Source organism: Anser cygnoides, chromosome 22, assembly GCF_040182565.1.
Source record: "Anser cygnoides isolate HZ-2024a breed goose chromosome 22, Taihu_goose_T2T_genome, whole genome shotgun sequence".
NCBI classification, from domain to species: domain Eukaryota; kingdom Metazoa; phylum Chordata; class Aves; order Anseriformes; family Anatidae; genus Anser; species Anser cygnoides.
In genome coordinates this window covers 2,376,218-2,400,592 of record NC_089894.1, presented here as the reverse complement: position 1 = coordinate 2,400,592, position 24,375 = coordinate 2,376,218, and the positions used below count along the sequence as shown (strand labels likewise).

The following is a 24,375-nucleotide window of genomic DNA, read 5'->3' as shown; positions in this document are numbered from 1 at the left end:
GTGAAGAGAATTTGAAACAGTGAGTGTTGTTCTATATTTAGTGGAAACTTTTCTTTTCCCTTTGCAGCTTTTGCGTAAAGCCTGGAGGAACTAAGAGAATAGATCTGTCTATAGCAATCTGTAGCTCAAAATGTCAGAAATCCACAGTAAATATGTAATGCCACCAAAGGAGGTTTTTAAAAGATGAGTGCCCCAAAGGCTCTGAATTAAAAGAAATGAAATCTTTGTAATGCACAATACCACATGTGTACAACTTAGGGTAATGTTGCCTAAAACAAGTATGTGTATATGACTCACTAAGTCCCTCCTACTTACACTAATGGGTTACCCATGCATACACTGCATGAGCTACATCTCCACAGATAATCAGATACTCCAGGAGCAAGCAGCATAAACTCAGATCCAGACATAGACCGTGGCTTTAATCCTGGGTCATTTCTTCTGTTGTTTGAGAACACAGCCCCAAGACCGCTGTAACGGTCTTTATAGATAGCTATTGTATTAATTTTCTTGCAGGTTTGTATTCAATGGCTTTCTGTAGAAACTGCAACATAAACTGCAATGTAAGATTCTCTTGTCTATTTTAAGCAATGTATCAGGTTATCTTATTGTCTGGTCAAAAATTGGCCCCCAGGTTAATGATACAGTGTGAAAAGAGGAATTTGAGAGTAAAAGAAAATGAAATTATAACATTTTCTGATATTCTTGCTAAAAGACTATCAAAAATGTTTGATTGATCTTAAACACTCAGAAATTACTCAAGGCCTGGGAGGCTCACTGTTTCATGTATCCTTTCAGCCTTGCAGCACTGCAATGTTATTTCCCACCACTTTACAGGGAGACAGTCATAAGGAAACCTGCTATTACGATGCCTAAGGCTGATACAGAGTGGCAAGGATCTCTCTTGATTTTTAGCTTTCTAAAAGGTAGTTGTCTAGGTTAGTCTACGCTAGCTAGGTGTGTCACTTTGGAGAGAAAGGTCCAGAGGCTATTCCATCATGTTCTGCCTAACAAGTAGGATGTGTGAGGTTGGAAACAGGGAGCTTTGCTGTACCAGGATGTTCTAAGCACTTCTGAGCCTGTGAGAAGAGCCCATGGCCATATTCATGCTTGGATGGCCAGACCTCAGGCCCCTTCCTGGATCCCCATCTTCTAGAATCTCCTCTGAGATTTGCTGTAAAAGTGACTGGGGATCTGTTACCCTGTAAGGTGCAGTATGATGGCAATGCCCCCTGAAAACCTATCATGGATATTTATGCAGTAATCAGACCCAAATTCAAAGCTTACCCTGTGACTGACATTCTGTGCACCCTAAAGCATGAAGGCAGTCCAGAAAGGCTGCAGGTTCAGTTTGTAGGTGTTTGGATTTGCAGCTGTGGACACAAGGCAAATGATTTTATGGGCATCTTTTCAAGACCACTTCCTGAGCAATGTTTGAAGCAGGGGCTGGCCTGGTCACAAATACTCCTGTAAACCATCCAGATCCCTCCCTGAAAAAAAAGCTTTGAGCTTCTGTTCCTCTGGGAACAGACTGGCATTCTGCCTCCCAATCTGCAGCTTTAAATGCCTCTGGTCTGCCCTGAAAGTTTGCTCCATAGCCAGTCTGACACCTCTGATATGACAGGACTCTGGGAAACTGAGCACCATCAGTGACTGCCAGACATTGCAGGGCATCATTTAAAATGCAATTAACATTAACATTAACAGGTTCTGCAGTTCTCCATAGAGAGAGAGGAAAGGCTGCTGACCTGGTGCCTGAAGTTGTGAGTAGAGGTGAGTGCTGGCAGAAAAACTTTTGACTAAACTTTCTCTGACTGGGGGAAAGGAAGAATAACAAAACAATTTTATGAAATCCTGTTCTTTCAATGAGAAATTCATCGGAAAAACTCTTTGGATATGGTGTGATTGATCCTCTGAGCAGGAAAAAGAGCGTATCTTGAGAAGGAGATTATGAAAAGATGGTGGGGTCATTGTGACAAGGCACAAGCCTATCTTTCAGAGCCAAAATGAAATGGACAAGGCTTTATTGCAAACTTTTCACCACTGTAGCTATTCTAGTCATTATGACTCCCGTTACCCAGCTCTGTCAGGCTAGTTCTTTCTGGTGGCAGAGGAATAGGGAGAGGAAGCTTGAAAAAAAAATCAAAACTGCACACTGGACAGCATTAGCTGGGCAAACTGCAGCGTCCATCTCCAACTGCTTCGTTAGCTGTAAGGATGGCATTAGCAACGGACACTGTTCGGACCTTTTACTGCCTGATTACATATTTACTCGTGCACATCAAAAGACTACAGTTCAATAGGTACTATTAAAGAAAAAAAAATATTTGAGAAGATCCTTCTTTCTTTCTCATTGGTCACCATTTCACTCCAAGTTTTCTTCCTTTATTTCTTGAAATAAGACCAACGTTTGTAGTATAGATACTTGCCTAGTCACAGTCCCAAATTACTACAATGAAAAAATTAATTACATGGAGGACTTTCAAATCACCTTCTAAGGAAGAGTTTATAGCACGGTTCTAGCTACAGTTCTTGTTCTCCTGAAACTGTCTGAATGCTGTGTCCGGCTGCAAAAAGATAAAGGTCCCCTTTCCCTCTTATATGTTTAGAAAGCGTTCCCATCATACAATCTGGAAGAGCCCCTGCATGGAGCAGTGAGTGAATCAGCAGGCTGCTGCCACTTGAAAAAACAGCTTGAGAAGCACAGTAGGAATTGAAAAAGAGGGGAGGAGGCCAAGGGCCTTGAGCAGAGAGAAAAGGGGATAGAGAAGGCAAAAAATCTGGAAAGGGAAGAGGGTCCCTGGGCTGGCAGGCCCAGCAGTTACATGATCAGAGTGGGAGCTGAGCAGCCCAGCAGGATGCAGCAAGAGGATTAGGAAAACAAAAAGGAACTCATCTCTCAGTTCTAACTCACTTGCTTGAAGGGGAATGTGTTTGCTTACATCCATCAGCTGAGCTGCTCTGGTGCCATCTCTGACTGCCTGCAGATAAAGTGTATTGTCATTTTGTAGAAGCTGAAAAATACCTTAATACTTTGTCATCCTAAATTCATACAGGATAAGTTTGGTACCTAGCTCTGTTCATCCCCCATGCTCTGATTTGGGGTCATCTGTCATTTCCAGACCGCTATCATAAAAGCACTCTGCTTGCAGGAGCCCTGTTTGGAGATCTAAGGGATTAAATATCACCAGTGAGTTATTTAACAGTGAAGTTTGGAGCTACACCTGCTGCATTTCTGGTATTTGCCAGTGAGCAGGGCTGCCTAACTAGAGTCTGTACCCAGAGTCTTGCAAGAGCAACTTTTTCAGAAAGCTCCAGATTTTGGAACTCATGTGGCCATGGAAAACTTGTGAATGGGCTGTTAATATAAAAAATAACCTAACAACAAAATAATTTTGCAGCAGAATTAAGGCTAAAATGTTTGTATACAGTGTAAAAGTAAAAAACAAACAAACATAAAAAACCAACAGAACTCTATATGAATTAAATGAAAGTTTTACTGTTTAAACCGAACATTTTGATATGATAAAATCAAAGAGACAAGGTGGAATAATTTTTACTAATTTATCTTCTAACAAATGGTTATCCAAAAAATGCGTTCCTATGAAATACTTTGATTTCAATGAATATATTTTCTAACAGAAAACCATTTTGTCATCGTGTTTTCCAGCACCTCTGATAATAATTAATGCAGAGGGCTGAAGAGAGGGTTCTTATGACTGAGCTCTAATGTGGGCTGATCTTTGTGTGTATAGAATAAAATGTTTAAATGCATAGAATAAAGGGGCTCAACATCTTCATGTTGATTCAACTTGCATTGTGCAAAGAGCGTGTGGCCAGGCTGTGAACAACACAAAACAACAGTCACTATTTTCTACTTCTGGGACTATTTTATTGCAGCCCATCCACAGGGGCAATTAGAAACAGTGGCAAATTCTAACCCATTTTAAAATCACAGCAGTGACACTTTGTTCCTCCTTCCACCTAAAATCCTACTTGAAAATCTAGGGCCAGATCTCAAAAATTCAACACTGAGCCATTCAACCTGAAATCAGACCATCGCAGTGCTAGTGCTAAATCCTCACAGGAGCAACCGAACACCCCCGAAAGGGTTGAACTCTGCATTTAAGACCACTTTTGCTAAAGTCCTGGTAGCGTTAGTTAATTGGTATAGACTTAAGCCCGTTTTCTAAGTGCTGTAAGTTTTATCCATGGTGAATGATGAGAATAAAATCAACCACAACCATAAACGGAACTGCAATTGTTGCCCAGGCACGTAAGAAGTATTAGAAATAGCAATGCTTTTTATTTTATCTGGAAAATAGTCTGAGTGGTTTGTTCACAGTTATGGTATAGTAAGGCACTTTCTCTGTGATGAAGATTCGTCAGACCAGCAAGAGATCATAGTGTAAAGATGATCCTTGGCCATCTTCATAAAGCCAATGGACATTTCTCTTTCCGCCTCTTGTAGCTCTCTGTGCAGCACAGTGGACCATCTCTTGATGTCCATGCATGTTCTCTTCCCTGTGATTCATATAATTTCTTCCGGCAATGGTTTTCTGAATTTATGCTCCAAAGGTACCTGTGCTATGCTGGTAGTCACTTGCATTTTCTGGTCAGGCATGAGTTTGGTCACAGCATCTGGAAATGCCCACGATGGTCTGGGCTTCCTGCATTCCACAGTCTCAAAACCTGCCCTGACCATGGTGAAATGACAGCTTGTGGCCCGAAGGGCTGTCCTGCTGTCCTGCTCTGTTCTCATCAGCAGTGTACTTACTTACCAAATCCTGGCTTCCCTAAAGCCCTTCCCCTACAGGGAGATCATGTTTGATCTTATTACACGCCAAAAGACAGCCTGGGGAGGGAGGGATGGTGTCAGTGAAACTCTGAGGGTTGCTATAACCACCACCAAACTCTTTTTTCAGTTAGAAGTTATTTTCTTGGGCTCAAGGAAGAATAGCATAACACATTTGACTACTTTCTTCATCTGTGAGAGAATTGTATTATCAGCAGTGCAGAGAACTGGGCTGTCACTTCTTGAAATGCTTTGAAATACAGGAGCATACGTGACTTTTTCAGGAGACGAGGGGCTGTTTTGTTGAGGGGAACAGAGTGGGAATCCACATCGTTGCGTAAACCGTGCCAATATTTTCACCAGATTAGAACACACTGGAGTCCTACATTTTTGCCTAGCCTTGACATCTGGATCCATTAGGAATTAGCAATTCTAATTTGAAACAGCCACACTAATCTTTTTTTTTTTTTTAATTGGCTGCTCTATTGATTTTATAAGATACGTGATGCTCTTCTACCTGTGTGTGAGGCTCCTGCTTGGAGCTGCTAATGGGAAAAAAAAAAAACAACAACTCTATTAGCAAGAATTCCCTCTGAAATCCTTGAAAATCCAATATTGCTGATTAGTTTATTAAAAAAAAAAAATCTTATTAAAAACTGCTCGGTGACTTCCTTAATAATATCAAGAGGCAGATCCTCATGCTGGGCTCCCTAGAAGACTAATCTCTCCCTCTCCTTTTTCCTTTCCTGCCTTGAGCAAGGTTCAGAATTTGTAGCATGCAGGATTTGGTTTCCCAGCCCCTCCCAAGTGAGCTGTGGAGGAGGAGAACTGTGCTTCCTGTTCTGGCCCCATGCAGGAAATGTATCTGTATAAAGAAATGAATTATGTTAGTCCAGATTCAAGGAGAGTGGTGGAAAGTAGCAGAAAAAAGTCCCTTTCATCCCTTTAGCACTTCATTAGGCAAATTAGCTATATCCCTTACTTATCCCTTTCCCACTTCAGCCTCGAATTGATACTAGCTTGGATATCTCCTCCTGACAAGTGGAAAAGGCATGGGGTTTGTGCAGCTTACCCATCTCTTACCCATCATTTTAACACAAGACGTGGCTGAATCCTGAAATAATAAGGCCGTTTGTTTTTGGGACACAAGCTAGCATTCACTGAAAGCCTGCTAATGATCTCTTTCCCTCTCCCAGATGTCTTCCTTTGCTTTAACAAGTGTCCGTGATATTAGGTAACAGACAAATTAGTACAATGCAGAATTAAGGGAATGTATGCATCTGCACACAGTTTAGCCTATTCCTTTATTTTCAGATAATCATTGCAATTTCTGTGAGCAAGACAGGCTTTTTATTTTCTAATATAGAGACTTTTTCTCCCCTTGGGTTTATTTTGGCTATATAAACATTAAAGAGACATTCAGAGAAATGTGGGAGGGGGCACAATGAGCACCTTCCCCTTTGACTGCTCATGACTGCAAGCAGAGCTCTGCAAGAGAGGTTTACCTTCATAATGGTGCTCCCTATAGCTCTATAATGTCATTTGAACAAGTCTGCATTGGTGCCCCTCTCAAGACAGGGGAGATAGCGTAATCTGTAGATGCATTGCTAGATGAGGGAGAACTCAAGCTGCTAGTACTTTAAAAAGGAGCTAATTGTTGCAAGGAATGAGATGGTTCTTGCTGTAACCCATTGCCAGCTGTAATGTTACGTTTAAGTCTCCTTGCCTGGGTGAAGAGGAAGATCAGTTTTGTCCAAAAATTAGATGTCATGAAACATATTGAAGTTGGGCCAGAATTAATAATTAATACTCTTTTTTTTCCCTTCCTTTCTCTTTTCTTTTCTTTCTTTTTGAATCCATGAGTGAGAGAGCGCAAAAACTCCTTCCCATCTTCCTATCTTAGTTAATATATCAACAGCATACAGATTTTCATATGCTGAAGACTCATGTTCAAGTCCAAAGAGATCTGAAACAATACCTGATAAGGTGATACACTATTCTAAGTGCATTCTTCAGCTACAGAGTTTGGCTGGAACATTTTAACAAAGTTTTTACAAAGCTACATTTTGTAAAAACAACCCAGAGTTTTGGGAAGAACTCCCTGACCAGCTCTAAAGCTAAAAACAAAACAAACAAACAAACAAAACATTGCCTGTTCCAGTTGTGAGTTGTTTTGTTCATTTTGTTTTAGAAACAATGTAGGCAGGGTGAAAATGAAAATGGTAAATCAACAGCTGGTTAGAAAGCGGTAAGATTGAACACAAAGGAGCCCCTGTACTTCAGGGGACCCAGGAGCTCTGAAACGATTGTGGGAACCCTCCTATCAAATTTAAATTTTGTCCCTCCTTGAGATGTTGCTCTCCCCATTAGCTGATGGTGAAGGAGGACAATGCCACAGAGCAGTTCAGAGCAGGAGTTTACTTTCAGTCTTTCCCTTCTCATGTTAACCATCTTGAAAAAGTACTAGCACTGGCTGAAACTGTCTATGTGGTGGAGTAACGGCTCTGCAGAGGGCAAATAGGAACAGCCACAGTAAGGAGGCTCTTTTCTTCCTCAGACTTTCCCTTCCCTGCTTCTTTGGGCCATCCACACTCTCATTCAGCACATGCTAATTTTGACATTTCCATAATGTCTCCTTGTTATCACCAACTCTTAATTTAACCTCACTGCAGAAATGCCTCCTGCATTTCAACCAGACAGGCTGGAGTTTAATTACACAGTCAGGCAGCTGGACTGTGTTGCAGCATATCCAGCCAGTCTCTGGTTTCATGTGTATAATTGCTGAAATACTCATTCTTCACCCTCCTCTTCACCCCCACCCAATCTACTTTCTCATTTAGTCACCAGTCACTTGAAAATATTTTGCTAACAAAACAAATTGCTGCTGAGTTAAAGCAGGGTTTCTTTTCCCACTGGATTTCTGTATCATCCTGTTGAAGTCACTGAGTTAATGAGGCCCAGAATCCTGTTTTTCCTCATACCCAGCTGATGCCATGCCTCAGCACAGGGTGCTGTTAGTCTCTCACATCTCTATTACTCCTTGACACAAGACAGAGCAATACTGAATTCCTCCTTTTGAGATGAGTGGGCACTTGTGCTGCTGCACTCTTTTTGTAAATTCTGCAGACTTTTATGCCTCTTGAGAGCTTCATCTTTCTTTCAGTCCCTGACTCAGTGCCCAAGAGATGCAGCAGACTGCAGAACTGAGCAGCCCCACAGCCCCAGAAAAACAGGCTGCTAAACAGCTGGAGGCCCAGGTAAGAGCAATGCCAGTGCTGCCAGAGCTCAGGGTTACCCAAGGACTTCAGCAGCAAAACCTTCTGTGTGATGCATTTTCATTTTGCCACATTAGGCAGTCCCAAACACCCAACACTGTTCTAGGAAAAAACAAAACAAAACAAAAAAACCTTTAAACAGTGACAGCTCAGCAGAACAAACATCCAGCTTTTACTGAAAGGCGGCAGCAATCTGGGTTGTCTCTTGAGCCTTTGCAAATACCATCACTACCCCAGATACCTAAACTTACATCTTTCACTGGGCAAAAATCCATTTATAATTCTGGCTCTGAATTCATAGCTGCTCTTTCTAAACAGTCCAGCACATTAAAAAGTAATTATTTTAGTACTGAGCTGAATGTCATGGTGTTCAGTGCCTCACAATATCAACTGCCCTTGCAACAATAGTAGCAGTTCCCAAGGGAAGTGAAGAACTAAATTGACAGCAGGGTCATATTTCTCTGAGTTCATGCTTCAAAACCCAGACCGAGGACCTACCAAATACTTAGCAATGCTCTTAGGACCTGACCTTATCGATGTGCAGGACCTGTGTTACCTGTGTACCACAGTCACTGCTGGTGCAGAGCATGGAGGGAACATACCAGTGACGCTTGAAAGTTATAGGACAAGGAAATGGTGAAATATACCGTTCAGGGATAAAGTCGTCAAGTGTGTCTAACTGACCTGGTGTGTGGAAGTAGTTACTTCTGCACTAACCCTGCATATCCCTATATCGTCCTAGATCACCTGTGTGTGACACGCTACAGCCAGCCAGGACAACCAGGAGGCCATAATAAAGTGAAGGCAACAAATAGGGTTATCTGTTGTAAGTAGGAGATTTCTGTATTACTATTCAAATCAGCCTCAATCAGCTACTGCCCTTCCTTTGATCTACTCTGCTAAACAACAGCTAATGTCATTAAGGCACATTCAGATTCCTTAGGATCCACAGCTAAAAGTACTGGCAACTGGAATCAAACTTCTTAGGCAAAGAGGAGGGGGGAAAAAGACATCAAATGGAAAAATGCAATTTTCCAAGTGAGTCGTATCATAGAAATACCTGACTTCCCACTGCTCTTCTAGGCAGAGAGGAACTGAAAAGGGAATTAAGCTGTCTTGTGTCATAATCTTAACTGTGCATAGTAAGCTGGAGTGACTATGTCTCTACTTTAAGTTTTTAGTCTTTAATCCCGGAATTTGACTCATTTCTTCTCACTGCCTGGGGTGAGCAGGAATGCCCCTTAGTGGTGATACAATTGCTTTGGGCTTGACTTTAAAGATGTCCAGATTCCCAAGACACTCCTGTGAACATGTGACTACCTCCAAAGAGCCTCAGAAATGTATCAAGGACACCAAGACCTTTGTCAGGTAGGCTTAAGTTCGCTTTCTGGGAATTCATTCTGCTGCACGGACCAGTAGGCATTTTCCCATGGCAAAGGAATTTCTTGAATTAATTTCTGTTTAAACTAGATAACAGATTTTCAGAGCCAGTATCAGCCAGTCCCTCTTGGTCTTGCAGCTTGTTACTGTATGAAATCTTGAAATCAAGATTAAATGTCTTCCTAAAAGCTCTTTGGCCTAGAAAAGGAGCAATGGACTGGCATTTGCTGTTATTCAGCATTCCTCAGATGTTCTTTGCTAGCTTGGAAATATGTAATTCTGTGAAATTGACTTTCTCCACATTATACAAGTTCTTAGAGAAAAGATGTCTTTGCACTCTGCAGCTTTATCTATGGAGACCATAGAATCGTTAATCATAGAATGGCACAGGTTGGAAGGAACCACCCAGTTCCAACCCCAATGCCATGGGCAGGGATGCCACTCACTAGATCAGGTTACCCAGGGTCTCCACCAACCTGGTCTTGAACACCTTCAGGGATGGGGCATCCACAATGTCTCTGGGCAGCCTGGACCAGGGCCTCATGGCCCTCTGAGTGAAGAATTTCCTCCTAACACCGAATCACAGAATCATCTAGGTTGGAAGAGACCTCCAAGATCACCTAGTCCAACCTCTGACCTAACACTAACAAGTCTCCTCCACTAAACCATATCGCTAAGCTCTACATCTAAACGTCTTTTAAAGACCTCCAGGGATGGTGACTCAACCACTTCCCTGGGCAGTCCATTCCAGTGCCTAACAGCCCTTTCGGTAAAGAAGTTCTTCCTAATATCCAACCTAAATCTCCCCTGGCACAACTTTAGCCCATTCCCCCTCGTCCTGTCTCCAGCCATGTGGGAGAATAGACCAACCCCCACCTCGCTACAGCCTCCTTTAAGGTACCTACAGAGAGCGATGAGGTCGCCCCTGAGCCTCCTCTTCTCCAGGCTGAACAACCCCAGCTCCCTCAGCCACTCCTCATAAGACTTGTTCTCCAGACCCCTCACCAGCTTCGTTGCACTTCTCTGGACTCGCTCGAGCAGCTCGATGTCCTTCTTGTAGCGAGGGGCCCAAAACTGAACACAGTACTCAAGGTGCGGCCTCACCAGAGCCGAGCACAGGGGGACAATCACTTCCCTAGCCCTGCTGGCCACACTGTTTCTTATGCAAGCCCGGATGCTGTTGGCCTTCTTGGCCACGTGAGCACGCTGCTGGGTCATATTCAGCTGACTGTCAACCAATACTCCCAGGTCCTTCTCTGCCAGGCAGCTTTCTAACCACTCATCTCCCAGCCTGTAGCACTGCTTGGGGTTGTTGTGCCCCAGCTGCAGGACCTGGCACTTGGCCTTGTTGACCTTCATACAGTTGGTCTCAGCCCATCAGTCCAGCCTATCCAGATCATCCTATCCTCGAGCATATTGACACACGTACCTAACTTGGTGTCATCTGCAAACTTACTGAGGGTGCACTCGATCCCCTCATCCATCTAGAGTGTCATCACACGGCACTTGCAGGGCAACCAGGCGATCAGGCCCAGTCAGCATGGGTTTATGAAGGGCAGGTCCTGCTTGACGAACTTGATCTCCTTCTGTGACAAAGTGACGCGCTTAGCGGATGAGGGAAAGGCTGTGGATGTGGTCTACCTTGACTTCAGTAAGGCTTTTGACACCGTTTCCCACAGCATTCTCCTCAGGAAACTGGTTGCTCTTGGCTTGGACTGGCGTATGCTTTGTTGGGTTAAAAACTGGCTGGATAGCCGGACCCAAAGAGTCGTGGTGAATGGAGTTAAATCCAGTTGGAGGCCGGTCACCAGTGGTGTCCCCCAGGGCTCAGTACTAGGGCCAGTTCTCTTTCTAAATCTCCCCTCTTTTAGTTTAAAACCATTCCCCCTTGTCCTGTCATTTTCTGATTGAGCAAAAAGTTGCTCTCTGTCTTTTTTCTAAATCACCTTTAAGTATTGTAAAGCTGCAATGAGGTCACACTGGAGCCTTCTCTTTACACTGAATGCCCCCAGATCTCTCAGCCTTTCTTCCTAGGAGAGGTGTTCCAGAGACATCTGCTTTCACTCGCTTGTTTGTAGGAGTTCTCAGTAAAATCCCTAAAGACTTCAGCAGAGAAATAATAGTGCTTGTAATTGTTCTGCAGAATCCTGGAAAACGTCTTATTTCCATTTTCCTTTGCTAGTATTAAATTTTAATGCAGGAGTGCCCGCTGATATTCATTATTCATCTGCCCTTAAATTTTTAACCAACACATGCTAGAGATTATTTCAGAAATTCTATATTTATAGAGAGCTGGGAGTGAACAGCTATTCAGCTGTGCTGATAACTGCTGTCACACTTCAGTATCCATTTTCAATGAAAATAGGTGGCTAATAATCATAAATGGAAAAATTGTTAAGTTGCACAAACGAAAGGATGCCAGGAGTCATCTGCTCAGTAAGAGGGAAATCCATCTCTTCTGGGAATCTGACTCAGGAGCTGTGTGATCACTAACACCCCCACTGTGAATACACTGTGATACATAGGCCTTGTACTGACTTTCAGCATGCTGATGAATTTTGCTAAGAGCTAAGTTACATGATTTATTACAGAGAATTTTTTTCTCAAAAGTAATTTTTTTCTTCATTGTTTTCCTCAGGGGTAATCCAATGTGCAAACTTTCCCTTTCTTTTAGAGCATTTGGGTTTCAGTTTTATTTTCTCTTTCATTTTTTCACTCTATAAATAGTTTGCAAATCAGTATTCAAATTTCAGTTGTGTTGACTTGATGTCTCTAGCACTCTTCAGATTTAAATAAGAATCCTGATGCTTAGCGCAGTTTGGTGGTGTTTTTTTTTTTTTTTTTTCCCAGCCACAGCTCTTGGAATTACATAACTGTGTGAGAATCCCAGTTTGCACTTTAGAAGGGTATTTGTAGCTTTGTATTGCAAAGGAAGTAGGAAAATATCCCACAAATGTGCTGAGAGGGACTGACAACTGGCAAGCAAGTAGAAGAACTTTACATTTATTCTCCAAATAAAATCTGTACAACTCCCCCCGACACATATCTTTTCTCCTTTTTATAGTTTTTGTAGGAGAAGGAATTAGAAAATATGTCTCTCCTGAAAGCACTTAAGATGGAATTAATTTTTTTTCTGGAGCTGCCTGTTGCCTTCCCCTGCCTATGCAAAACGGTTAAAAGGTGGGATTGAATTTACACAGCCAAGATACGGAAACCTTTCGATAGTTACAGGGGAACTAAGCTGGGTCTGGGTCTTGTCCAGTATGCATCAGTTGTCTTTGTTAATAGAAATCTGCTCCCCATTGTAGTCAGTAGAGCCTTAACGAAGACAAAGTGCCCTGGGGGCACATTTTGTTGCCTGCTGCAATTGACTGAGAATATGATCTCTAGGAGAGCAGACCTGTGGCAGAGATAAGAAGGAAGCTGACAGGTAAAGTCAGGTTGGGTTTCTAGTAAGATGATTTCTAATGCTTCAGCTCCTGATAGTTTCCTGTCATACTCCTACAGTCGAAGGAGTAATTTTTAGACTGGGACACAGCCTGTTTACAAACATCCTGTTTACAAACAACAGTGCTTTCCCCGAGTCCCTCTAGATTTAGTTCTATCTAGAGACCCTTCTGAGATCCGTGACTACTGTGAAAATGCAGGAAAAGCAGAACACCTTGCCCTGAACAAGGAACTGAGGGAACCTCACAGAGGTTTACAGCCCTGCTGCCAAAAGAATACTGCCCAGACCTCTCCATCCACTGAGAGTTTGTTCCCAGCCCATCCCTGTGCGTGTGTACATGGGATGGGCGAAGTCTGGGAATGTATGGCTAGGAACCAAGGGGGCAGGCTTCCATTTCCATTGGTAGTATTATTTTTAAACGACACTTTCAGTGCCTTGACTAATGCTACCTGTAACCCTGCCTCCATGAGCAAGCACTGCTGATCCCCCCCAGCCTGATATCGGGGTTTGCTAGCACAGCAGCCATGAACCCCCTCCTTACTCTGGTTTGCTTGCTGCTGGAGGACAGCACATAAGGCAGCAGGCTGGAGAAACAGGGTCCATAACTGTAAGCCCCACTCTCATCATCAGAGATTTTGGGGCCAGACCCCCCACCCTTGCAGGGAGAGCCCCTTGCAGCAAGCAGTCACTGGCCACATTAATCCTTTCTTCACCACAGCTTTCTCCTCATTCCATGGACAACTTGCAGTCTTGGGCTTGGTTTGTTCAGCACTTAGCATGGCAGGAACTGTATGTCCCAAATGGTCTTTCTCGGTGTGGTATAAACCACTGTCACCCTCAGCTGTCCCTGTCACACCCTCAGTCTCTCTCCTTCCAGATCCTCTTTTTCCAGCTTCTTTAGTCCAGTTCCAGCTCATTGATTTCCTCTTCTTGCTATCCTGGACCTCCAGACCATTTTTCACTGCAGCAGCAGTCACAGTGCTTAGGCATATGCAAAGAGGACAGGTGACTTTCCCACATATTCCTGGCCTTTTAGTACATTGCCTCTCTGAAGAAATATCAGTCAGTATTCTATTGTAATGACCCTTGTCAAGCCCCAAATACTTAGGCCTAGATCCAAAAGAAGAATTTATCTAAGTCATACTCAAAGACAATTACTCATTTAAATACCTTGCAGAGTTGGTCTTATGTGATGACAGCTATTGAGAAATATTTGTTTTTTAATGAAAATCTACATTTTCTATAACAATGGCAATAAGAAGACGGATTGCATCTGCAGTTTTCAGTTTTCTTTTTTCATTATTATTATTTCCCTGGAGTCAGAAACTGAAATACAGTTCTGAGTAAGGAAAGTCTTTTCCAGAAAAAGTTAGGTATATTTAAGCTGAATGGAGATTGGAAGGGTCATTCACAAATATTGTGAATCTCTGAGAAGTGACTATATAATATCCAACCAGAATGAAGCCAGTACCAAAAATCTAATCTAAAAGAATATTGAATATATGTTGCATATATTTAGTAACATAAGTGATATATTTTTTGAATCAACATTTCATTCTGAGATTTTTTTTTATTTCTGTTGTTTCGTACAATATAAATACACTTTGTTTGCACTGAACTTTAATTCAGAGATCCCTGAGTATTTCACAAGATAAACGTGATCCAACAAAAGTTCATTTTGTATTGGCCTTTATGTAGCATTTTCTAACATTGCCTAAACACAATATTTGGTGTTTCTTGGTGGAAAAATACTGTATGGATCACAGTGAAAGAAAAGAAAAACCATGAGGTAGACATCTAGCATGAAAAATCATTGCTGAAATGTAGAGTCAGTCACATTCCCAAGCAGCTAAAGGCTGGGTATTATAATTAAGAGCATTAGGAAATATCAATATAATTACCAGAAGAGCACACAAGAGACAGAGTACATCAGTAAACATGGAACAAATTTGTTCCAGAGACTGTTCCATGAGTTTAGTAACAATCAGTATTATTCCTGTGAGTCTCTTGAATGTGCTACTATGGATACCTCCCTGTTTTCTCAGACAATGGCTTTTATTACCCCTAGAAACCTCACATGAAAATGAGTGAAAATGGGTCATTCTGTTCACCTTGACTTGTACACTCAGTTGAAAAGCATGACCATTCCCATTTCACTGACTTTCAGACTTAAAAGTTAAACAAGACAGACACAGTGTCTTCGTGAGCCTCGAGAGAAAATATGCATCTGACAGCAAGATGGGACCACATTGATACAGGAGAACAGATGTAAGGTAGCATTTTTCAGTGGCTCACAGCTACTTCAAACATGAAGCGCTTTTCCTTGGTCCAACAAAATTCACTTCCTTGATGCCTGAATAATGTTAAAAGTGACAAGTAAGTATCAAGGTCCTTTTGCAAAGCTGTCTGAGATTTTCAAGAACAATCAGAAAAATGGACAATAGAAAGATCTGTGTCTTGAATCCCTTCTGATCTTTGAAGAGTTTTTTATTTCTGCAGTTGAAAACAAGCATTTAAAGTTGGCCTGTAGGAAAAGTCTGTGCTAACCCTGTAAAAATTGTATTACATATACCTCTTGTATGTACTCATGTGAGAATACTGCATTCCTAATCGTGTTGTTCTTTGGCACAGTCCAAACAAACATCAGCACATTCTTAATACATTATTTTCTGAGCTTGGCTAAATAAGCAAAAGATAAATCTACTGGTAATGCAATTAAGTCATAATTATACAGAAATACATATGCAATTACTTTCCCATCCTCATTAAAGTTGAATGAATGCTTAGGGGTTTAACTATCTTTTAACTACAGAGCAAAAGAAATTTAATTAGATACTTGCAAAATTTTACATTTTAAGTTTTCATAGTAGAAGCGTGACAATAACTGTCTTTGAAAAAGGTGGCTCTGGTTCTTGGTGAGAAAAGAATAGCTAAACATTTTGCGCAAAGAAATTAAAAATGCAAGCAAAGACTATTAATAAAAAATCAATTTTACACTTATTGCATGTGCAATTTTCAACTAATTGCATTGCAGCAAGATTTCTGTCTTGGGTAGGCACTACATTTCCACTAGAAAAAAACATCTCAAGATGATATTTAATGAAACTTTTGTAAAAGAATGCTACAAAGGAGATAAAGCCTTGTTAAGGGCATGCCAGATGAGGAGTTTCCGAGTATCATGTGGGAAAGGACCCTGAAGATCAGCAGTGTGTATACGTGGAGGTGCTTCTTGAGTTAAATTCACTTGTGGAGACACAGACGCTCACACAAGTGCCATTAATAGGGTTTTTCCCAACTTACTTGTCTAGAAGTGTGGAAGGAAAGCATTGCCCACTGCCAGGCAGTGCAGGTGAGAGTAAATTCTGGCAACATCCCCAAATGACACCCTAGAGTTAGGGTTTTCGCTTGATCCACTTGGTATTTCAACATGGTTATCATGACAATTCTAAGTTTGCATGTTTGTGGTGCCTATCCCCTGCATATAGGTGGTAGATGATTGGGATGATAGTTGCTAGCTCACAGTACATGCAAACAGATGTAGAACACAGGCATACTTCAGCACCTGCTCCACCATGAGGAACAGATTCAGCGTTTCACAGGAATGAAGTAAAATTTCATCTTAAATCCCATGTTAGAGGAACAGGAGCTATAGGGCCTGTAGCGGGCAAGTTGAGGCTTGTTGACTCATGGCTCTTCTTTGGAAAGTCAATCTGCTGACCAAGCCAAGCTAAAATCAAGGAGAATTAGCTTCAGTCATCCTCAGTCCAAGGGCTCTTGAATATATGAAAATGCCGGTCTTGGTATGAGAAACTTTGCAGAAGAGCTAATTAAGTATCTGTTGAAGACTGGCATGATGGACAGGGCAAGGAAGAGACTAATTTTAAGCACCTGACAAGGCTGGCCAAGACACTGCAGGAGCCTTCCCCAGAGGGAACATTGTAATTAACATCTCTTAGAGACACAGTTTATCGCAGAATTGTCTTTCCTTCAAGCACAAAAATGCAGTACTTTATTATTCTTTTTCCCCTTCCGAGATGGTTAGTTGACTAATGAAATTACATGATCAATATGTCACACACAGACTAATCAAAAGTCTGGCTAGATGAACTCAGTTAACATTCAGTTTTCTTTGGTGTCTTATGGGTAATGCACTTCAGTGGGCCTTGCCTATATTTTTAAAAAAATGCAAAAGGAATAGTGTCACCTTTGCTTTCTGCCAGTTACTATCCTGTGCAATGGTGAGAACTCTGCTCACCTCTAAACCCACCTGAGATGCAGAGAGCAGGCACTTCTCTGTTGTTGCCTTGCTAGTGAGCGGTATTGCTCACTGGGTGTGCACTCTCAGTACTAGGCTACTGCTAGAGCAGCAGTTTTCAGTCCACTTGACTTGCTTTCTGAGAATTGTATTGCACACCAGTAGGCACTGAAACTATAGTCTCGCAGTGGTGCAGCTGGGATAAGTATCTGGTCCTTAGTTCCTGTTCTTTCTCTCCTCCTCTGTCAAGTTCTCAGCCATCAACCCCAGTCATCCAAGGTACAGGGTTGCAGTTGTCTGCCTGGCCACTGTTCATTTTGCCATGTCCTTTCACAGGAAAAGATAACTTTCAAGTCAATCCAGAGAGGCAAGAAAAACAAACAAACAAACAAACAGCTCTTTGGTAAGGCTCTGCTGGGAGAAGCAGCAAGCAGTTTGGGAGTTCCCTGTGTTAAATGACCCTCTGTGCCTTGATCAGGTGACTGGCTGCACACAGGCATGAGCAGCAAGCTGTCACGCTGTTTTACTGGGATAACAGATCATAGAATCATAGAATATCCCGAGTTGGAAGGGATCCACAAGGATCATCGAGTCTAGCTCCTGGTTCCACCCAAAAATTCAGACCGTGTGACTAAGAGCACAGTCCAAACGCTTCTTAAACTCTGACAGGCTTGGGGCAGTGATTCCTTCCCTGGGGAGCCTATTCCAGTGGGCGACCACCCTCTCAGTGAAGAACCTCTTCCTGATATCCAACTTGACCCTCCCCTGTCACATCTTGACACCATTCCCACGGGTCCTATCACTGGTGACTAAAGAAAATAGATCGGCGCCTGCCCCTCCACTCCCCCTCGTGAGGAAGCTGTAGGCCGTGATGAGCTCTCCCCTCAGCCTGCTCTTTTCCAGGCTGAAGAGGCCAAGTGACCTCAGCTGCTCCACGTATGCCTTCCCCTCTAGGCCCTTCACCATCTTTGTAGCCCTTCTCTGGACACTCCTATAGTTTCACTTTGTTTTTGTACTGTGGTGCCCAGAACTGCACACAGTGCTCGAGGTGAGGTGAAGGAGGTGAGTCAGCCAAGCAGAGGTGTACGTTCCCTGATGGCATCTGAAGTGTGGGTCTATCCAGAGCAAAGAAAAAAGGCAAGCTCTTTTCTTCCCTGCCAAATTCCCTCGCTAAAAGGTACCAGGCAGCCTGTGCCCCAAGCCTAGCATCAGTAGACAGCCTGCTGAGCAGTTCAAGGTTGGAGCAGGAGGTGGCCGTGATGGTGACAGATGGTGGATGGACTTAAAAGGGTATGGCATCCTTAATCTCCAGTTCTTCTCTCCCCCAAGTATCTTGGGCTTATCCTCAGAGGAGAGAAGATTGCTGACCAAGAACACCAATCACTTTTGGTGACAATGAAAGTAAGCCCAGAGGTATCCACGTTGCTTTCTACAGTCTAAGTCTTAATTAAAGAAACAGAGGAAAAGCAGGGAAAGGCATTGAGTTGCCACTGGGGTAAGGACAGTCAGCATCTTACTATGAGTCCATCTATCTGTCCTTGGGGGGCCTCCAGGACCACGACATATGAACTGTTCCCTGGTCACAACTGCAGGAAGAAGAGTAAAACATTAGCTTTGGCAGCCACGTACTGTGACAATTGGCATTCCTGGGAGAGAAAAAACAAAAACAAAAACAAAAAACAAAAACAAAAAAACCACAAACAAACAAACAACAAAAAAAAACGCTTCACAGAGAGAGAGCCAATTAGTGAGACAGACAGATTGTTTAGGTAGATGCACATGTACAGTCTTGCTCTCAGAGCCTCTCTCACTTCCAGTACACTGCAGCCACAAAGTCATGACCAAAGCAAGTTTCAGTCACGGAGAGAGCTGCTAACAAGAAGCTTCAACATCACAACAACAGGCTGAATATTGGCCAAGAGAAAAATGCACTCTATCAGCTGTTCATTCCTGTTGCTGGAAATTTATTCAAGGCAAAGCTTTTGTAAGTGTTTGCGGGAGGTGATGATCACGGTAAGGCCGCAACTTTGGTGCCATGGCTATAGTGATAGGGAAAAAGGAAAATGACATAGATGTCTGAGTGTATTAAGATGGTGGAGTAAGAAATATCTGGTATATATGAAGCCTCCAGACAGAGTGGGATTTAAATGAAACTGCAGGAATGGATATCACTGTGGAAGTAACAGGGCCTGCCTATGTATATCTAGTCTCAAGAGTCAGGTAGATATTCATCCTTTTAGTTCTGTTGGATTTTTTTTTCTTTCATTTTTTGCCCTTAAACACCTCAACCCCTCAGAACAAAAGGTTACAAAAACGCACTTGCTGAACATCTTTTTGAATTCCGTAGTGATCCTTTGGGCGGAGTGCCTTCCTACTCCATCTGGTAGCACAAAACTTAATTAAGAAAGGCTAATCTAACTACTTTACACAGGCTTTATTTCATGCACTCCTTTATTTTGTTTTATTCTAAAGCTCACAATTTCAGCCTTTCAAGCTTTCATCATTCTACTGCTAGCCCTCAGCTTAGGCGACTTGACCTTGGACCAGAACTGCTTGGCAGAGTGAAATTAGTCTTTTGTTGGAGACAAAGAGCTAAACTGATTTGAGGAAAGGTAGATGACAGAAGCTAGTTCAGTAGATGTTTCTTTTGATTTTCTGTGGAAGTACCTTAGATGTTTTTATAGGTAGTGGTAAAAGTCCTCAATGATAGATATTTTCATGTGCATCTTTCATTAGTCCCTTGTATTACTGAAAGCCACAATACTGCTATACTTTTATTAAAGTGAGTGAAAGCAAACACAAAGAATAAATACCTTACTCTAACTCTTATCCACTCTGATCCTCCAGGAAATGGTTGTTGCCTTTCAGAAGATTTTCTGAGGCCAGGTACAGTAAGTTCAAAGGCTAAAAGTAAATCAGCTGCTGGGCCACAGATAGATTATTGTAACGTGCCTCGTTAAACCATAAGCCTTGCTACAAACTGAATTTTATACACTGCCAAAAGCCACTTTCTACTTGCCCTCCTACTTCTCACATGCAAGTAGGCATCTATTAGTAGTCACTAGTAACTGTGAGTTTCAGTGGCCCATGCTAAAGTAGCTCACACTGCTACCCAGCTTGTTTTATTCTAATAAAATAACACATTTCTGGGCTGCTGGAAGTGTTTCATCAACACTGACCTGCTCCCAGCAGCTTGGTATTCCCACCACCACTTACTGGTGGCACTTATTGGCACCGCTGCCAGAGCACTTAACAGTTACAGGAGTGGTCCCTGTGCATGTTCACTGAGGTCTCAAGGATAGATGTGTTCATTCCTACATCATTTAGGTTCAGTATTATAACCCCTTTATAGGAAGTCAGGGGATTGGTGTACATGTCTTCACTGAAGCTGTTAACCCCTCCACATCCACCCCAAAAGAGGTGTTATCTATCCTCTCACTAGTATATGCAGCAAGAGAGATTGAGGACAAATTCATCTAACTACATGTCTGCAATACGGACATCTACAGCCCTGCTGAGAGTCACCTGAGACTCTTGTTATAGCAACTGTATAAGGAGGCTCTCTCCAGTCAAGGGCCTGGGGTGATATGGAGGAATTTTTTCCTCTCCTGTGACCATTAATGTTCTGCTTAAAGCCAGATGGATTTGCTTTCCAGGGCTTCCAGTCCAGTACTTAGAAGTAGATGGGGACTGTGTGTCAGGATGTATTTGAATTTCAGAGAAAAAAGGCTGTCCAAAAATGTGGCTTTGCTCCATTTTCAATGTTTCAACATTTTTCCAGGGGAAATTTTGCATTTTTCATTTTGATTGGGGAAGCTGAAGCAAAACTATTTAGAGATGGGGCTCTTGGTCTGACCCTGAGTCCATCAGGTATCTTACATGCATTTTCAACCTATGTGCTTCTCTGCTCTCTGTACCGTGGCAGTACAGGACTGATGCATCAGTCCAAAGAAGACCATGAGTTCAAGGCAGGAATGTGTGACAACAAGGTGCAGAATATCAATTCTAGAAGAAAACACAAAAAATTAAACTGACTAGTAAGTAAAGTGGAAGTGTCAAAAAGGTCTTTTTTAAAGAGAGTCTTTTGACATTTTTCATTTGTATCCTTCTGCCAGAAACAAGAAAAAATATTGGTGCTTCTGGTGGGAGGAAATTTCCAAATTTCAGCCAGCTGCTTCTGCTGCCTTTCAGTCATGCTCTAAGAGACTCCTGGGTTGCCACTTTCCCTTGCAGGAGGAACAAGGGATGAGGTGATTTGATTGTTCACATTCCAATGGATTAATTTGTTGCCTTTGAACTGTAATGAATAATTTGAATTACAATTAACAAATCTAAGTGCAGAATCAGCACCTGGCAAAAACAATAGTAGAAAGGGCTGTGTAGGTGAGATGTGATGAAAATATTAAAAGAGGGAGAGCAGCTGGGTGCTAGGCATGCTTCCCAAGGGATATGGTGAAGGCAACATCACAAGGAGTTGTGATGGGCTAGTGTGAATGATTGAGACCAGAGCTATAAATCCTGTATGTTGTAACTCACAAATGGCACATGTTTTTAATTAAGCCAGTTAGTTTGTGCATCTCCCTACCTACTCACTCTGAGTGTAGTCACTTCTAAGTGTCTATTAATGGGAAAATGCTTAGTGTTCCATTTCTGGGACAACTTGAGGAGGATGACTGGGATTTCACAGGGCTGCTTGCCACTGAATGTTCCTCAGTCTCATGGCTTCCCTCACTGGACAGCCTATTGTCCTGGTTCCAGTTAGGACAGAGTTAATTTTCCTCATAGTAGCTGGTAGGGTGCTATGTTACCACAACCACAACACCTATGTAGCAGCTCTGGCAGCTGACTGTAAACCCAGCTGTCATTTGTTTCCCTCCAACAGCCTGGAGCTGTGATGAACAGAGTTAGCCCAGTGAATGACCCTGACATCAGATGAACAAGAAGGAGTGACAATGACATGGTTTTCAGGCAAGAGACCCACCTTTCATCCCTCTGCTGTGAATCCAAAGCCTTTCCCTGGGGATTCTCAAGGGAATCCTTGGTGCACACTGAGATCTGCAGAAACATGCCACAATCAGTACCTTTTGAATACTGTCACCAAGAAAGCTAGGCCAGTGCCCAGGCACATCACTACTACCAGATGGGATGCTCTGAGACTGGACTGGTACTTAAAGTTGCCAGTGGACCTTGGGGCCTAGAGGAGGAGGAAAGAAAAATGGAGATAGGGAGAGAAAAAGAAATCCTTCAGTGTATCACATCGTGGGAAGGCAATGCAGCAGGCAGAACTGTGTCCGTACTGATTTTGTCCATGGTAAAGACAAATATAAAAGAGGTACTGGTATCCACTGGAAAAACCTGCAGGTCTTCTCTGAACAGCATCCCTCCACTCCCCAGTTTGTCTGGACTTGTTTTTCTCCACTAGGTGTTTGGTGTCTAGTTCAAGGTTATAAAAAGAAATCACAACCAAGGCAATTGCAGGATCTCCTTGCCTGGAAATGCTGTAGTTCAGTGCTTTCCTTTTGTAATACACTGTATCTAAAGATAATCAAAGAAGCTAAATTTCATTTTAAATAATACTTTCAAGCAAGTGAAAAATGAAGTAACGGTGCCCATAATCTTCTTTTCATTATGCCACTCTTCATACAATATTGTGATATGATTCCCAAGAAAGCAACCTCCGCAAACACCCTACACCAAACACCATCTCTCATTCAGAGTAGCTCTTGAACCTGTGAATGAACTCCAGAAGAACTATGAAACTCCCCAGTGCAAGCAGATTCTCCAGTACAGGGCTGAATCAGAAATTTTGTTTATTTATTGTAGGTTATGCTTTCAGCCTTAAATTCTGGGTCTGTTGTACAACAAAGAAGTCACTGAATCAGGCAAAGAAAATTAATTCTGTCTTTATTCGGGGACAGAATTTCACACATTTTGGTGCATAGGCCTTCAAAAAAGGTTACTGCAAGTGTTAAATTCGATTCAGTATGCTGCAAAAGATGTGTATGTATGGCTGCCTAAATATAATTATAACCACAGAGTTTTTTTAAAAAATCTCTTCATTATAAGAATATAATTGTCTTTGTTAATTGCCATGAAGTTACAGATCTCTCTTAGCTGTGGTCTCAGTGCTTGTCGTTACTTTTAAAAAAAGGCATTGTACTCCAGAAGCTTTGTTTAAACGATGGGTCAATACAGTATTTTTAATACATTTCACAGTGATTACACAAAAAAAAAAAAAAGATGTCAAGATTATCAAGCATGCAAAATAATAGCGTTACTGAGAGGTTTCTGTACTGTGATGTCTTGCCTAATGAGAGGTGTAGTTTGGAAGCCAGACTTCCCATTTTCCCATAAGCCAAATTCCCTGACTGGGGTAGTCCTCCATGGTCTTGGGTGATCTCCCTGAGCAACAGAGTACGTCTTGAGAATTTCTTCATAATTATGGTTTACATGAGTGCAATGAAAAACTCACAGCAATAATGTTTTGGTTTTTTTTGTCTGTTTTTTAATTAACTGATTTTTAGACACAAAGCATGTTTCACTCTGTTTTCTCCTGAAAACACACCCTGCCTGATGGGCAGAGTCTGGTTTTGACCAAGGAACTTTCTGGCAGCTTCATCTGAACCATTCAGGTCTAATCCAAACCGTGCCTGCTTCTTTGGCAATGCCTCCAGCACCAGCTCAGATGTCCCTGCCTGCCTCAGCTCAGCACCTTTCCATGCCATGCTTCGTTGCATGGCCTCCACATCAGTACTCCCTAATCTAGGGGCACCGATTGTTTTCTGTAATAAGCAAACCTGACTGCAGACCAGGGCACTCAAAATGGATGCAACTCACATGGCCCTTGGTCCAGGAACATCAATGCACATGCCTGAGCACTGGTATGAAAGCTATACATACACAGGTTATGGCATAAGGACCTCATCAGAACCCAAATAAGCTCTTACCCATCCTTAATGGCTCTGTGAGATGCAAATGCACGCCTGGGGATTTTAATCACCTAAATCCTGTTTATTTAGCTTAGCACTTTAATGTAAAATAAGACAGAAGACACCTAGAAATGAATTCAACCCAAACTGGAAAAAAAGAAAATTCTCTTCACAGAAGAGGAGGGCAGACCTGGTGTGTCCTGCCACTGCCAAGAAAACCTTCAATTCAGAGCAGCATTTAACACAAAACTATGCCAAAAGCAACCTGAAGATGTTCTGTCATATCTCATTTA

At 42.3% G+C, this 24,375-nt stretch overlaps 1 protein-coding gene and 1 long non-coding RNA gene across 4 annotated transcripts in view; one reads left to right on the top strand and one right to left on the bottom strand.

Moving 5' to 3' along the window:
- Window positions 1-24,375, bottom strand: part of ASIC2 (acid sensing ion channel subunit 2) — a 506,967-nt gene that overhangs the window by 393,858 nt on the left and 88,734 nt on the right. The window lies entirely within an intron of this gene.
- Window positions 1-24,375, top strand: part of LOC106049724 (uncharacterized) — a 59,027-nt gene that overhangs the window by 2,506 nt on the left and 32,146 nt on the right. For both annotated transcript variants that reach the window (XR_010826233.1, XR_007158239.2), the window contains exon 3: window positions 1,708-1,773. This is a non-coding gene — a long non-coding RNA (uncharacterized lncRNA). The remainder of the gene's footprint in view (window positions 1-1,707; window positions 1,774-24,375) is intronic.